Raw genomic sequence first — 16,311 nt, 5'->3', positions numbered from 1 at the left:
TATGGCCACAACCTAGAGTTAATGGAGGCAAAATAGAATATAAGAAAACTGGAAAGGTAGAAAGAGATCAAAATGTGGTAAGTTTTAAATGTAAAACAAAGGACTTGATGTTTGATCCTGGAGCTTACATGGTTCCATTGGAGTCTGTTGAGTAAGGGAGCAGATGTCATGGACCTCTGCGTCAAGCAGATCACTGGCAGCTGGGTTGAGTATAGATTGCAAAGTGTTGAGGGTTAAATAACCAGCTGAGTTTCCATTTTTATTCTAGAGACAATAGGGAGCCACTGAGGTATCTGAACAGGGTAGTGAATGGTCAGATCTGTGCCTTAGGAAGATTATTTTGGCATTTGAATTTGAAATATGGATTAGAAAAAGGAGGGATAGACCAGTTATTGGAAAAAAAGGAGAGACAGACAATTTACTGGAAAAAAGGAGGGTCAGACCAGTTAGGAAGTTATTTAGGGTGAGAGGCAATGAGGGCCTGACTTGGGATAATGGTTATTTTATGTTACATTGTTTTATTTTATTATGTAATATCATGCCATGTCATATTGTATTCTCTTAGGTTATGAGGGAAGGGGACAAATGCAAGAAGATTAGGGGAGATAAGATTTTTAAAAATAGAAATAAGAGGCTGGAATAGAAATAAGAAATATTTGAGAATCTAAAAAATTAGGTTAACAATAAGAAATAGAAATAACAAATTTAAGAATCTTTTAATTGGCCGGCCTCTCCTTTTGCCAATTCATTTTTCATATGGCAGAGGTTTGCCAAAATAATCTTCCTAATTTTATATTGGTGGGGCAGTGGGGAAGACAACTTGGGTGACCAATAACTGGGAAAGCTGATTGGGGTAATCAATAGAAATTGAGGATTTATTTGAGAGGAGGGACAGGTTTGAGGATGAATATGTTTAATTTCAATTTGGACATATTTAGTTGAAGGTGAGTTATCTAGGTGAAGATATCCAGGAGTTCAGGAGGAAAATTATGGCCACATGTATATAGTATATGGCTGTATGAAAAATAGATAACTGATGCCATGGAAACATGTGAGATTACCAAGAGTATACAAAGAAAAGTAAAAAAAAGACCTCACCGCAGAATCTTGGGGGGACACCCATACTGAAGGGATGCAATAGAGAAAGATGAACTAGCAAGGGAGGAAGATAAGGCATGGTTAGATAGGTAGGAGGACAACAAGGAGTAAGTCATTTTTTACACAAAGGAGGGAGAATATACCACATGTTGCAGTGTTTAATATTGTTCCATCTGAAGGAGGATGAGGACCAAAAAAAGGGTCATTAGATTTAGAAAGAAGTTGTCAGTAACTTTAGAGGTCATCATTTTAGGAGAATAATTTAGATTCTCAGTCATAAGATATTAGAACTGTGTTGGGAGTAGGGTACTTTCCCTCCAGTTTGCATGATTAGAGTCTCAGTGGACCACTATCCTGGGTCCATGCAGTGCAATGGACAGGATGTTAAGTCTGGAGTTAGACCCTATTTCAAATCTAGCCTCAGACACTTACTTGCTATGTGACCCTACACAAGTAAATTAATTTGTGTTTGCCTCAGTTTCTTCGTTTGTAAAGATAGTGTAAGGGGGAAAAAGGATTTTTTGGTCGTCAGAGGATTGAACAATTATCAATCCTCAATTAAGAATAATCTCAAGTCAAAATTGACTTTTATGGAAGTTTATTTATAATTGAGAAGAGAGAGAGAAAATAAGGAAATAAGAATCTAACACAGTAGGTAAATTACTATGATCCTCTAATTAATCCAGGTAGATCTAATTAACCCTCAGCCAAGAGTCAGAGGACCAGAAGCCTGGAGGTGAGTGAAGCAAAGCTTCATTCACAGAATCTATTAAAGGGAAGTTCCTTAAGAGAAGTTCAGGAAGATTCAGTCTTTAAATTCACCTTGTGGACTTCTAAAGAAGATATTGAAAGCAGTCTCACCAAGATCTCAGCGTTCCAGCCAGCACTCCTCCACAAACCAGGAAAGCTCCTTCACCAGCCACCCTCTTCACCAGAAGACCTTCTCCAGCAGAAGACCTTCACCTTTTAAATGGGTCACTTATGAGTCACTTCCTGTGCCTTCCTCCTAGTTTGCATGTCCAATCACAACAGACGCTTCTCTTAGGACAGCCTAGGGGGCAGTCAGTTGATTCTGATTCATCACCCACTCTAGCATATGTGGGTTAATGGACCTCCCAAAATTGGAGGCTCTCTCACCTTTGGTGATTAAATCTAAACATGGGCAGTGTAGACTTAATCTAATTATCACAATAGAGATGATAATAATAGCATCTACCTCCAGGGTGGTTGTGAGGATCAAATAATAAATATATATAAAGTGCTTTGAAAATCTAAAAGCATTATATAAATGCCAGCTGCTATTATTATTTTATGAATTTGTACCTTGAAAACAATAGCTCATGAGTATCCACTGATATGTTTACCTTTAAAAGCTAGAACTGGGTAGCTCAGTGGATTGAAAGTCAGAGATGGGAGGTCCAAGGTTCAAATCTGACCTCAGACACTTCCTAGCTGTGTGACCCTGGGCAAGTCACTTGACCCTCATTGCCTAGCCATTACCACTCTTCTGCCTTAGAATCAATACCCAGTATTGATTCTAAGACAGAAGGTAAGGGTTTAAAATCAATCAATCAATAAATAAATAAATAAAGCCATCAGCAAGCTTTATCTGTAATGGGGACAAGCTAGAAACCTTCCCAACAAGACAGGGGCAAAACAAGGATGCTCATTATCATCACTTTTATTTAATATTATACTAGAGATGCTAGCTATAGCAATAAGAGAAGAAAAAGAAAGTGAAGGGATTAGAATAGGCAATGAAGGAAAACGATCACTTTTTGTAGGTGATTTGATGATATGCTTAGGTAAAACTAGAAATCAGCTTAAAATTAGCTGAAATCATTAACAACTTTAGCAAAGTTGCAAGATATTAAATAAACCCACATAAATCATCAGCATTTCTATATATTACCAATAAAGCTAAGCAGCAAGAGATAGAAAGAGAAATTCCATTTAAATTAATATAGGTAATATAGAATACTTGGAGTCTACCTGTCAAGACAAACTGAGGGACTACCTGAACACTTACTTCCTAAAACTTTTCACATAAATAAAATCATATCTAAACAACTGGAAAAATAATAATTGTTCATAGGTAGCCTAAGCCAATATAAGAAAAATGACAATTCTACCTAAATTAATCTATTTATTCAGTGCCGTAGCAAAAATAATTTTATGGAACTAAAAACCAAATAACACAATTCAAGGGAACATGTAATGAAATGGCATAGTAAGAAAAGTGGGGCAAAATATTTTCCACAGAAACCTGAGGTTCAGTCTCCCACAAATACATATAGCATCATTGGGAAGGGGGGAACATATGAGAACACATGAAAAGGAGGCATACATGTAAGAAACAGGTAGGATGCATGCATGGAATGGTATGTGTACCCATAGGAAATATGTGCACAAGGTATCTACACAGAGAGGCAACCCATATTCAGTGTTGCTGGTCTGATGAGGCCTTCCAGGGATGTCCTCATGTTGCTCCTACTGACTTAATGGTCATTTTTGCATTCTGCTTCTATGATGACACAGAGTCTTTGTTGGACATTATCTGCAAATGCTTTCTTGGTTATAAGACACTTTCAGCTCCTGGCTAGGCTGAAATTCTCAGCTGGAGTTCTATCATCCACTTTTTCTAACCCTTTCCTTTCATCTTAGGGTCAATACTGTGTATTGGTCTCAAGACAGAAGAGCATTAAGGACTAGGTAATGGGAGTTAAGTAACTTGCTCAGGGTCACACACCTAGGAAGAATCTGAGGTAAAATCTGAACCCAGAACCTAGTTCTCTAGGTCTGACTTTCAATCTACTGAGCCACTCAGCTGCCCCCTGCCATGCTCTTTTATTTTAAAGTGAATGTTTAGGTTTTCCCCAGCTCTTTTAGAAAACACAGAAAAGCCCTTGCCCTGAGATCACCAGAAAAGCCTTCTCTTTCTTTTTCCCAGAATCTTAATTACTAATGAAGTCTTTCATCTCCCTCCCAAAGAATTTTCAACCCAAGTAACAAACTCTTTATGATGAAGAACAAATTAGCTAATGCTCTTAGGTTTAGCCTTTAGCTTCTTCCTAATCTAGAGCTTGAGCCCTTTGGTCAGAGAGTCCTCCCTAGCTTATGGTGATTATTTGATATACTTCCCATTTTCATTCTCTGATGGCTAGGCTATAAATATATTAAACAACTCTGAAAGTTCAGGGTTCCCAGTTCTTTAAAATAAATCCCTTCTCCCAAGTTGATGAAGAAAAGGTACAGGCAAAAAGTGAGAGTCATGGGGGCAAATAGGTAGTTCAGTGGATTGAGACCCAGATATGAGAGCATTAGAACCATTTAAGATGGCAAAAGTATGGAGGGATATGCCATTACATTCATAGACCATAATTTGTTCACCCATTCCACAGTTGATGGACGTGCCCCCTTAGTACTGTAATGCAAGATTTCTTGCATTTGCAGTATTACCCTAGGCAATCCTGTCAGTTAGCAGAATGGAACTCTAGCCTGGCAGGTGCCACCCATGTGCCAACTTACAGTTGGTCTGTGACTATTTAAGGCCCTGCAAACCCAACCTTGGGGTTCTGATTTCCTTGACCTCACCCAGACACCCAGCTACCCCTGACTTCCCCTTGGGAACCCAGGGAGGGATTGAAGGGAGGTGGGTTGTGGAACATGGGCAGGAATTAGGTTAGAGTAGCCTAGTGGTTAGAGACATCCCTAGAACAATTCAACAACTTCATCTGTTTAGCTGGTGGATCAATAACATCAGGGCAGTGTCAAGTTATCTCTGACTAAGGGCTGGTTCCCTCAGCCTGACTTGACCTTCTAGGTCCATTGCCAGCACTTGCCAGTTGCCCTAGCAACAGCTTAACAAGACCTTAAACTCTCTTACCTTAATTTTTCCCTTTCCAGTTTAAATAAATTCCTTAGCCTAAATTTGTGAGTTCCTGTAATTCCTTCAACATCACCAAGGCTAAAGAGACAAGGAGAGGAGAGAATATTAAGTAGTCAAGGTTACTGTGAAGAGGAAGCTAAGCCTCCATTGTAACTAGGAAGTTGAGTCCCATTTCCTGCTGGGTTCTACTCTCACCCAATAAGAAGGCAGTTACCTCAGCTAGGAGGCCACCCACTCAACACCTTAAAGGAGCCTACAGCTAACAGTAGAGATTGACTGGGCACCACAGCTGAGGCTGCTCATCATTGATAACATCTAGCTCCAATATCTCCTGCTAGTTTAGTTACAGGCTCCCAGGTCCCTGGTGACTCACATTTACCACCATCATCTTATTATCCATTACATTATTGTCTATTACATTCATAGACCATAATTTGTTCACCCATTCCATAGTTGATGGACGTGCCCCCTTAGTAACCAATATCTTGCCATCACCAAAAATAGCTCCTATAAAGATTATTGTACATATGGGTTCTTATTCCCTTTTTTGGAATTCTTTGATAACAGCCTGCCATTTTGAAGGGTCCTCAACAAGGCTTTAACAAGGGTCTTTAATAAGAAATGTAAACTAATCCCCTTAAGAAAAGTTATTTTTGTTACCACATTGAAGTTATCACTGGCTTGGTGCTCCTACAATTTGAACCCAGGTCATATGCAGGCTATAGTGTTTCTCTCATTTTTCCTGAAATAAGTAAATTTGGTACCTGGATGAATAGGCCTGACATTGCTATGATGTTTTCCTGAGTTTTTGGATGAATGACTAGTAAAATTCACTGACTCATGGGACTAGAGTTCCAGCTCTGTTGGCTTGAGCTGGCTGTCATAGTTTCTAATGGGTATCCTATGTTCAATAAAACAATGGTCTCCAAATTTTTGTAAATGCATACTACTAAAATATATTTAGCAACTTTTAGCACTCCCAATATAGTCATATTGTCCCAATATACATCAGCTGCTATATTAATAGTCTATAGGGGAGCAGCTAGGTGACTCAGTGGATAGAGAGTGAAACTCGGAAATAGGAGGTCCTGGGTTCAAATTTGGCTTCAGAAACTTCCTTGATGTGTGATGCTTAGCAAATCGCATAACTCTGATTGTCCAGCACTTACTACTGTACTGCTTTGGAACAAATACACAGTATTGACTCTAAGATGGCAGGTAAAGGCTTAGAAAAAAAACAACTTATGATATAGATGGGGTAGTGACCACTGAGCTGGAAGAGGCAATGACTTAGTGGATTTTTTTTAAAGAATATTTTATTTTACCAAATACACGTAATCACAATTTTCCATGTAAGTTTTCTGACATTATAAGATTCAAATTGTCTCCCTCCCTCCCTTCCCTCTCTCTTCCCAGAGCAATTTGATTTGGGTTTTACATGTGTTATCATGCAAAACCTATTTACATGTTGTTCATTGTTATAAGAGAATACTCCTATAAAATAAAAACCCAGATAAACTATAGTATGCTTTGATCTGCATCCTGCTGCAATAGTTCTTTCTCTGTAGGTGGATAGCATTCTTTGCTATAAGTCCTTCAGAATTGACCTGGATCATTGTATTGCTGAAAGCAGCTAAATCTTTCACAGATGATCATGCCATAATATTGCTGTTGCTGTGTATAATGTTCTCCTGGTTCTGCTTATATCACTCTGCATCTTTTTATATAGGTCTTTCCAGCTTTTTTCTGAAATCATCATGTTCCTCATTTCTAATAGTACAGTAGTATTCCATCACCATCATCTACCACAATTTGCTCAGCCATTCCTCATTAATGGATACCCCCTCAGTTTCGATTTCTTTGCCACCACAAAAAGGTCTGCTATAAATATTTGTATTGCCCTCCAGAATGGTTGGATCAGTTCACACCTCCACCAACAATGTATTAGTATCCCAGTTTTGCCATATCCAACATTTACCACTTTCCTTCACTGTCATATTGACCAGTCTGATAGATGTGAAGTGGTGGGTCAGAATTGTTTTAATTTGCATTTCTCTAATCAAGAGGGATTTAGAGAATTTTTTCATATGATTATCATTAGCTTTGATTTCTTCATCTGAAAACTGCTTGTTCATATTCTTTGACTATTTGTCATGTGGGGAATGGCTTTTGTTCTTATAAATTTGACTTAAATTCTCTACATAGGTGTGAAATGAGACCTTCATCAGAGAAAATTGTTATAAATTTTTTTTACCAGTTTGTTGTTCTCCTTCTAATCTTGGTTACATTGGTTTTGTTGTACAAAACATTTTTTATTTAATATAGTCAAAATTATTCATTTTACATCTTGTAATATTCTCTATTTCTTATTTGGTCATAAATTCTTCCCTTCTCCATAGCTCTAACAGGCAAACTATTTTATGTTTCCCTAATTTACTTATGATATCATCCTTTAGGTCTAAATCATATATCTATTTTGACCTTATCTCGATATAGGATGTGATATATCAGTCTATACCTAGTTTCCACCATACTGTTTTCCAGTTTTCCCAGCAGTTTTTGTCAAATTGTGAGTTCTTGTCCCCAAAGCTGGGATCTCTGGGTTTATCAAACACTAGTTTGCTGAGGTCATTTACCCCTAATCTATTCCACTGATCCACCACTCTATTTCTTAGCCAGTACTAGAGTGTTTTGATGATCACTGCTTTTTACTATAGTTTGAGGTCTGGTACTGCTAGGACACCACTTTTTTTTCTCCCATGAATTCCCTTGATATACTTAATCAGAAGATTTTTAAAAAGAGAGTGATTCCCCCCCTTTCTTTCTTTTCTTTTGACCCTCTAGGTGATTTCATGTAACTCCGAGAGTCCCTAAGTTCAAATCTGGCTTCAGACTTTTACTAGTTGTATAACCCTGGGAAGTCATTTCACCCCCTCATTGCCTAGCCCTTTACTGCTCTTCTGCCTTGAAACCAATGGACAGTATTGATTCTAAGATAGAAAGTAAGAGTTTTTGTTTTTTTTTTAAAAAAAGGGAGAATATAGCTGCTTCCACTACTAGGCCATTGATGAGAAAGAAATCTCTATATATCCTAAGATATTTTAGTAGTATTTATTGTAAAAGCAAAGAATTAGAAAGAAAATTGATGCTCACCAATTGGGAAATGGCTGAATAAATTATGGTACTTTAATGTAATGGAATGTTACGATAGTGCTGTTAAAAATTATAATTGTGGCATACATATGTCATGGATTATTACTGTACTATAAGAAACAATGAGCATGAAGAGCACAAAAAAGGATGATGGATAGACTTATATGAACTAATGCAAAGTGAATGATGCTGAACCAGGGAACCAGTTTCCATAGTGGCTAAAATGTGGATGCAAAGTCATCAACAAAACAATTAAAATCGATTATTGTGAAATTATATTGACCAGACCACCAAAAGGAGACTCTCAGTCTGGGGGGAGGGCTCTGAACTATGGAAGGGGACTTCAGTTTTGACCCCATGACCCTGGAAGATACCAGATAGAGGGGCTGCTGAGAAAGCTAACAATGAGGAATGGTGGGTTCTTTTTTTCCTAAAAAAAATTTGGCCTGCTAAGAAACAGAAAAAATACTAGACCAAAGACCAAGATTATTTCAGCAGTCAGGGGATATGGACTCAGGAAATAGAGAATGATATTGGAGGTCAGAAAACTGAAAAACAAGCCTCTCATTTAAAGCAACAAAGACAGGAAGCAAGTCTTTTTAAAGGATATTACAGCAGTAGAACAGAAATTAGACAAGAAGTCACATTCATTTCCACACCCTGAACTGGTTACTTTTGAGACTCTTTGCTATATCCACAAGTTGGAACAATTTCTTTTAGGAAGAACATGATATTCTATTGGTGTTAGAAATTAAAATAAAACAGAAAATGGCATTTAGGAAGCTTCACTCTTCTGCCTTAGAACCAATATACAGTATTGATTCTAAGACAGACAGGCTTTAAAAAAAAAAAAAAAGGAAGTTTCAGCAAGATACCAGAAAACAGAAATAATTTTTCTTTGGGGTTCCAATTTGAAACATCTGCTCAACAAATGTTTGATACAAATCCAAAATAATCTGTTCATCTAAGGGAATTTAATAATGCTTACTTTGTTTCCTGTATACATGACAGGATGGAGAGTTTTTTAAAAATCATAGAAAAGAGGCAGCTGGGTGGTTCAGTGGATTGAGAGCCAGGCCTAGAGAGGGGAGATCCTGGGTTCAAATGTGACCTCAGACACTTTCTAGCTGTGTGACCCTGGACAAGTCACTTAATCCTCTTTGCCTAGCCCTTACCACTCTTCTGCCTTGGAACCAATACACAGTATTAATTCTAAGATGAAAGGTAAGGGTTTAAAAAAAATCATAGGAAATGTCCGACCAGAGTTGAAATATATTGCAACTTTTTTTAACTGATAAGAATTGTTTTGATCTGTCATTTCATCAAAGTTTTAGGAGTATAGAAGAAAATTTTGAAAGATAAATTGGTTACTAAATAAATTTTAATGAAATAAATTATATTGACTATGTTTGGTACCAAAGAAGACATTTGAAGACACTTTGTTTCTTTGCAGAAGCCGGAGACCATGAGTGTGGAATACTGCATGTAACTATTTCATTTTCTTTCTTCTCCTTTTCATTTTTCCTTTGAGATCTCTTCCACAAAACTACTAGGATGGAAAAATGTTTTACATGATTACACATGTAAAATCTATAACAGATTGCTTATTGTCTCAGGGAGGAAGTGAGGGAGGGAGAGTCAGAAGACAAAGACTTTGGAACTCAAAACTTAAAAAAAAAAGAATTTTAAAAATTGTTTTTATAGGTAATAAGAGAAAAATAAAATGTTATTAAAAAAATAAGTACTTTAGAATTTAAAAAAAAGGAATACTGCATATACCATCAGACTTTTTTTTTTTTAATCCATACTTTCAGTCTTAGAATCAGTACTATCTATTCTAAGACAGAAAAGCAGTCAAGACCAGGCAAACAGGGTTAAGTGACTTCCTAGGTTCCAATGTGAACTCAGACACTTCCCCTGATAAGTGTCTGAGTTCACATTCGAACTCAGGACCTCCCATCTCCAGGCCTGGCTCTTTATCCATTGAGCTGCTCCCAACTTATTCTTTGTCTTTTCTTTCTTTTTTTTTTTTTTGATGCATTTATTTTTGTCAACTTTTATTTATAAACTTTATTCCTCTTTTTAAAAATTCATTATTATACGGGAATATTCCTGCCTTTGGGAAGGGGACGAGAGGCACACTGGGAAATGTAGGTCAATCAATACAATTTAAAAAAAAGAAAGAAAGAAAGCTTTGCCTCTCAAGAGAGGAGTGAATTTCTGAGAAGTTTCAGCCCATGGAAAGGGATCTGGACTCAGTTTGCTCAGCAGGCAGACAAGTCCTTCCATTCAGTTGATGGTTGACAATACATCCTATCTTGCTCTTCAGCGCCCCCAGGTAGTCAGAGCAGCAAATGTTCTAAGCTAAGTCCAGAAACATCTGTAATTGACCCAACTCTAGCAGAACTATGTGACTTTCTCTAATTCTTTTTTATATATAGCTTTAGAAATATTTTCTATGCATTTTCTAACAGTTTTTTTTCTGACAAGGAAATACATTTTAGTTTATCACTATGTATTTTTTAATATGTAGTGTTTCACTCATTTTTATTGTGATGGATGTTTTTCCTGATGGTGTCTGGCTTTTTAGCTATTTGCTTTTTGAGAAGCCTTAAAAGTGACATCTAAACATTTTTTGTTTAGTTTAGAGAAATTTGGACAAGTATTGAATTTAGTACTCATGGCTTTAAACATTACAGAAAAATACTCTAGAGACCTCTCTTCATGTTCTAGACCAGTGATGGGCAAACTTTTTAAAGAGGGGGCCAAAGGAAAGGAAATACTCATCTCATCTGTCAGTCTGTTTCTAAGGCAACTCTTTCAAAGTTTCATTGTATTGTATCCTACTCATTGTATTCGTCAGATTAGGAATAATGTTGCCTGACTGATAGAAGAACATTTTAGGGGGCTGCATCTGGCCCCAGGCCATAGTTTGCCCATCACTGTTCTAGACTCTTAGTTTTAAAGTGTCTTTCTAATCATGATGTCTTCATAAAACCAAGAGGTAATATTTCAAGGTATGATCAACACTTGGGGTGAGGTTTATCATCAGTGACTCTAATATGGACATCAATGATAAATCATCCATTTATGTTGCGTATCATCAGTGAGAATAGAAATAAATCCATATTTTAAGTAATTTGGATAATTAAAAAATATGATTATATTTCACATAATTTTGATCATTTCTTATTTTGGGGACCAACTTTTTGTTAAAGCTGATCAGATTGTCATTGTTTTTTACTTTGTAAGATGAAGAGTTCATATTAGGTCTAGGAATAGTGTCATCCTTCATTTTCTCATTATTTGATTATTTTCTTGTTGTCTGGTTATATTCTTTTCAATCGGTGGGTAGGAATCTTTATTTATTTATTTTAACCCTTACCTTCCATCTTAGAATCAATACTAAGTATGGGTTCTAAGTATATGTGGCACAACACTCTGAAGGCAAATGTACAAGTATGGCTGCTTGAATCATCCTTTCTGACTCAAGGAACTCAGCCTCTTTTTTTTTTTTTTTTTTTTTTTTAAACCCTTGTACTTCGGTGTATTGGCTCTTAGGTGGAAGAGTGGTAAGGGTGGGCAATGGGGGTCAAGTGACTTGCCCAGGGTCACACAGCTGGGAAGTGTCTAAGGCCGGATTTGAACCTAGGACCTCCTGTCTCTAGGCCTGACTCTCACTCCACTGAGCTACCCAGCTGCCCCCAGAACTCAGCCTCTTCTCTTGGAATATCTTCTATATCAGATATTGATGACTCTCAATGCTCATGTCTCTCCTAAGCTTTAGTCCTGCAATGCCATTCTGCTACAACTACTTGGGAGGCAAAGCCAAGTATCTACTACATATAGAAATAGAGTGGTGCAGTGGAAAGAGCCTTAATTTCACTGCTTTGAGACTTCCCCGACTTCTGCACCCTACCCCAAGGAGCTCACTGTTGGGAAAACTTCGTTATCTTGCAGGATCCCATCAGCCTTGGGACTCTCCCTCATCATCACCCTCCATCCCTCTGATTGAAAGCTGGAGCCATAAACTCCCAAACCTCCATTTAAGAAGGGACCTCAGCTCAGAACATTTCATTTCTTCCCAGGCTGCAGTTCTTTGGGACTTTTCTGACTTTTCCACCCTGCCCCACCACCTACCTCTCCCTCCCAGTTTTTAGCTTCCTTTTGTGTGTCGTCTTTCTCTCTTCAGTTATAAAAAGCTCAATGAGGATAGGGACTCTTTCTTTTTTTTCCTTCCTTCCTTCCTTCTTTCTTTTCTTTTCTTTTCTTTTCTTTTCTTTTCTTTTCTTTTCTTTTCTTTTCTTTTCTTTTCTTTTCTTTTCTTCCCCAGTGCTTAGCCTCATGCCTGGCACATACTAGAGTGGTTTGCCATTTCCTTCTCCAGCTCATTTTACAGATGAAAAAACTGAGACAAAAAGGGTCAAGTGACTTGGCTCAGGGTCACATAGCTAGTAAGTGTTTGAAGTCAGATTTGAATTCAGGAAGATAAGTCTTCTAACACTAGGCTTGGAGCTCTATCCACTGTGCCATCTAGCTGCCCCTCCTGGCACATATTCACAATTCGAACCCACATCAGTCAATAAACATTTATTAAGGGTCAGATTCATTTTTTTTCTTTATGTTAAAGCAGGAACTTTTCCAAATATCTTTTTTAAGAGATTGCAGAGAGCAGCTAGGTGGCTCAGTGGATGGAGAGCCAGGTCCAGAGACAGGAGGTCCTGGATTCAAGTCTGGCCTCAGACACTTCCTAGCTGTGTGACCCTGGGCAAGTCACTTAACCCCCATTGCCTACCCTTGAGGCTCTTCTGCCTTGGAACCAGTATTGATTCTAAAGACAGAAAGTAAAGGTTTTAAAAAAAAATGTCATTGCCATTGTGTACCTATAGTTTTCTCATATACCAGAAACATATTTTTCACATATTCAAATAAATACATAATAAATAGGCACTTAATAAAATGTTTATTGATTGACTGACATGGATTCAAATTGTGACCATGCCATTTATTGTCTATGTGACCGTGGGCAAATCATGTCATACATAATGATCTGACATTAGGGCTGAGTGAGGGTGCCAGTATATGCAGTATTAGCAAAGCATAATTTCTTTGTTATTTTTTTAGCTTAAAAAAGAAATAGGAATAGAAATGATACCATTTTCTTCCTACATCCCAGTGGTGCATCTCAGGTATGGACACTTTACTTTGGAGACCGCTGTCTACAATGGGAATATTCAATTGAAAAGGAGCAGAGGTCTGTTTGGGGCTCCTCTCCACATGGCTGAGCTCTCTGATCATCTACTGGTTACAATACATTGACGTCCTCAGCATTTCCTGGTCATCATTCCTGGAAAGATCATCTCCAACATTGATCAGTCTCTCTTCCTTCTTCTGACTTCTCTGACCAAAATACTCCTCCCTGTTTATCATTCCCCTTTGTAGATTGCCTATGAGAGTGCTGGTGCTGGAGTCAGGAAGACTCAAGTTAACAGAGTTCAAATCTGGCCTCAGACTTTTAATTAAATTAAATTAATTAAGATTGTAAAGTATTTATCCTAAAGCAGCTTACAGTCTAGAAAGTAGGTAGGAGTGAGAGATGAAGGAAGGAAGAGAGTAGAGGTGTCCTTTGTCTTGAAGAGAACAAAGGACATCTTGGGTGATGTGTTTGTTGACTCATTTGTGAATTGGATTTTCTGCCTCACCATCTCTTCCACAGTCATTGGAGTCTAGTGGCAAGATGTGAGTGTGTCTATGAATATATACAAGTTAGAACGGGATAAGTACATAGAAATCCATTTAGGTTTTCTATGCAGTGGATAAAGCACTGGGCCTAGAGTAAAGAAGTTTTGATTTGCATTTCTCTAATTACGAGAGATTTAGAACACTTTTTCATGTGCTTATTGATAGTTTTGATTTCTCTATCTGAAAACTGCTTATTCATGTCCCTTTCCCATTTATTAATTGGGGAATAGCTTGATTTTTTTGTACAATTGACTTAGCTCCTTATAAATTTGAGAAATTAGATCTCTGTCAAAGGTTTTTGTTATAAAGATTTTTTTCCCAATTTGTCGCTTCCCTTCTAATTTTGGTTGCATTGATTTTGTTTGTACAAAACCTTTTTAATTTAATGTAAACAAAATTATTTATTTTACATTTTGCAATACCCTCTATCTCTTGCTTGATCTTTAATTCTTTTCTTTCCCATAGACTAGAGTTAAGAAGTCTTGAGCTGATTTAATGAATTAAATTAAATTGTGTTGTTCAGTTGTATCTGATTCTTCATGACCCCATGGACCAAAGCTATCCAAGGGGCTTTCTTGGCTAAGATACTGAAGTGGTTTGACATTTTCTTCTCCAGTGGATCCTTTTGTCAGGCAGTCAGAGGTTAAGTACCCTATTCACTGAACCACCAAGCAGGCTCCTAGGCATTATAGAGATTAAACGACTTGTCTAAGTCTATACATTAATAGGGTGGAGAGGGAAGAAGAAAAGACTTTGAGAATAAAAAGAAAATAAAATTGAATTTTAAAATTTTTTTTTTTTAACTAGGTATATGACTCTGGGCAAGTCACTTAACTCCGCTTCATTTTCCTCCTCAGTAAAATGAGCCAGAGAAAGAAATGGCAAACTGGTCCAGTATCTTTGCCAAGAAAATTAGAAAATGAGGTCATGAAGAGTTGGACTTTTTACCTTACAACTTTGCTTATGTTGTTAATTATTCCAACTAGTTTTTTAGTTGATTCTTTTGGATTCTATAAGTATGCCATCCTATTGTCAGGTGCAGTGGTTAGAGTGCTGGCTCTGGAATCAGGAGAACTTCAGTTTAAATCTGTCCTCAGACACTTGCTATATGACCCTGGGCAAGTCACTTCTGGAGAAGGAAATGAGAAAGCACTCTAATATCTTTGCTAAGAAAAAGTCAAATGAGGTCATGAAGAATCAGACATAACCAAAATGACTGAATAACACCCCTGTTAGAATATAAATTCCTTGAAAACAAGGATTATCTTGCTTATATTTGTACAAGTCCTTTAGTGCTTAGCCCAGTGCCTAACACATAGTAAGTACTTTAAAATGCTTTTTAATTAATTTCGTTCATCTGAATCACTTTCTGAGTATTTTTTAGCATTGGTTGTCTCTGAGTAACAAATGAATGAGCTCTTCTCAGCATGTCCATCCAACACCACTTTCCATCTGTTTGTTAAGAAGTCCAATTGATTCTCTCACAGATAATTTAGTTGATAGTACATTTTCTGGAGCTATTTTATGTTAAATGATTTTTTTTAAAACAATATGAATGAGGGACAGCTAGATGGCTCCTGGATAGAGAGCCAGGCTTAGGGATGTAACGTCCTGGGTTCAAGTCTGATCTCAGACACTTCCTGGCTGTGTAACCCTGGACAAGTCACTTAACCCTGTTTGACTAGTGCTGGTCCATCTGTCTTAGAGATATTACTAAAACAGATGGCAAAGGTGTTTTAAAAACCCAACACTGATGTGTTAGAATATTATTGTATTATAAGAAAGGAAATGGATTCAGAAAAACCTGGGAAGACTTTTATGAATTGATGCAAAGTGATACAGAGTGAAATAAGCAGAACCAGAAAAACAATGTACACAGTAACAGCAATATGGTGGAACCATCAATTGTGAAAGACTTAGCTATTTTCAACAATACAATGATCCAGGACAATTCCTTTTTTTTTTTTCTTTTTTTTTTTAATGTTAGAATTAAGCTATATTTTTTTAACTAAAATTTTTTTAAATTTAGAATATTTTTCCTTGATTACATGATTCATGTTCTTTTCCTCCCCTCTTCTCTCCCTATTCCTAGAGCTGAAGAGCAATTCCTTTGGGTTTTACATGTATCATTGTTCAAAACCTATTTCCATATTATTAATATTTGCAATAGAGTGATCTTTTAAAGCCCAAATCCCCAATCAACCATGTGAGCAATCATATGTTTTTCTTCTGTGTTTCTACTCTCACAGTTCTTTCTCTGGATGCGGACAGAATTCTTTCTCATAAGTCTCTTAGGATTGGATCCAGGACAATTCTGAGTGACTTATGACAAAGAAGGCTACCCACCTCCAAAGAAAGAACTATTCGAGTCACAATGCATATGGAAGCAGATGATTTTTCAATTGTTTATTTGGGTTTATGTTTTGGGG

Source organism: Gracilinanus agilis, chromosome 4, assembly GCF_016433145.1.
Source record: "Gracilinanus agilis isolate LMUSP501 chromosome 4, AgileGrace, whole genome shotgun sequence".
In the NCBI taxonomy this organism is placed as follows: domain Eukaryota; kingdom Metazoa; phylum Chordata; class Mammalia; order Didelphimorphia; family Didelphidae; genus Gracilinanus; species Gracilinanus agilis.
Note: the sequence above shows the minus strand (reverse complement) of the source record.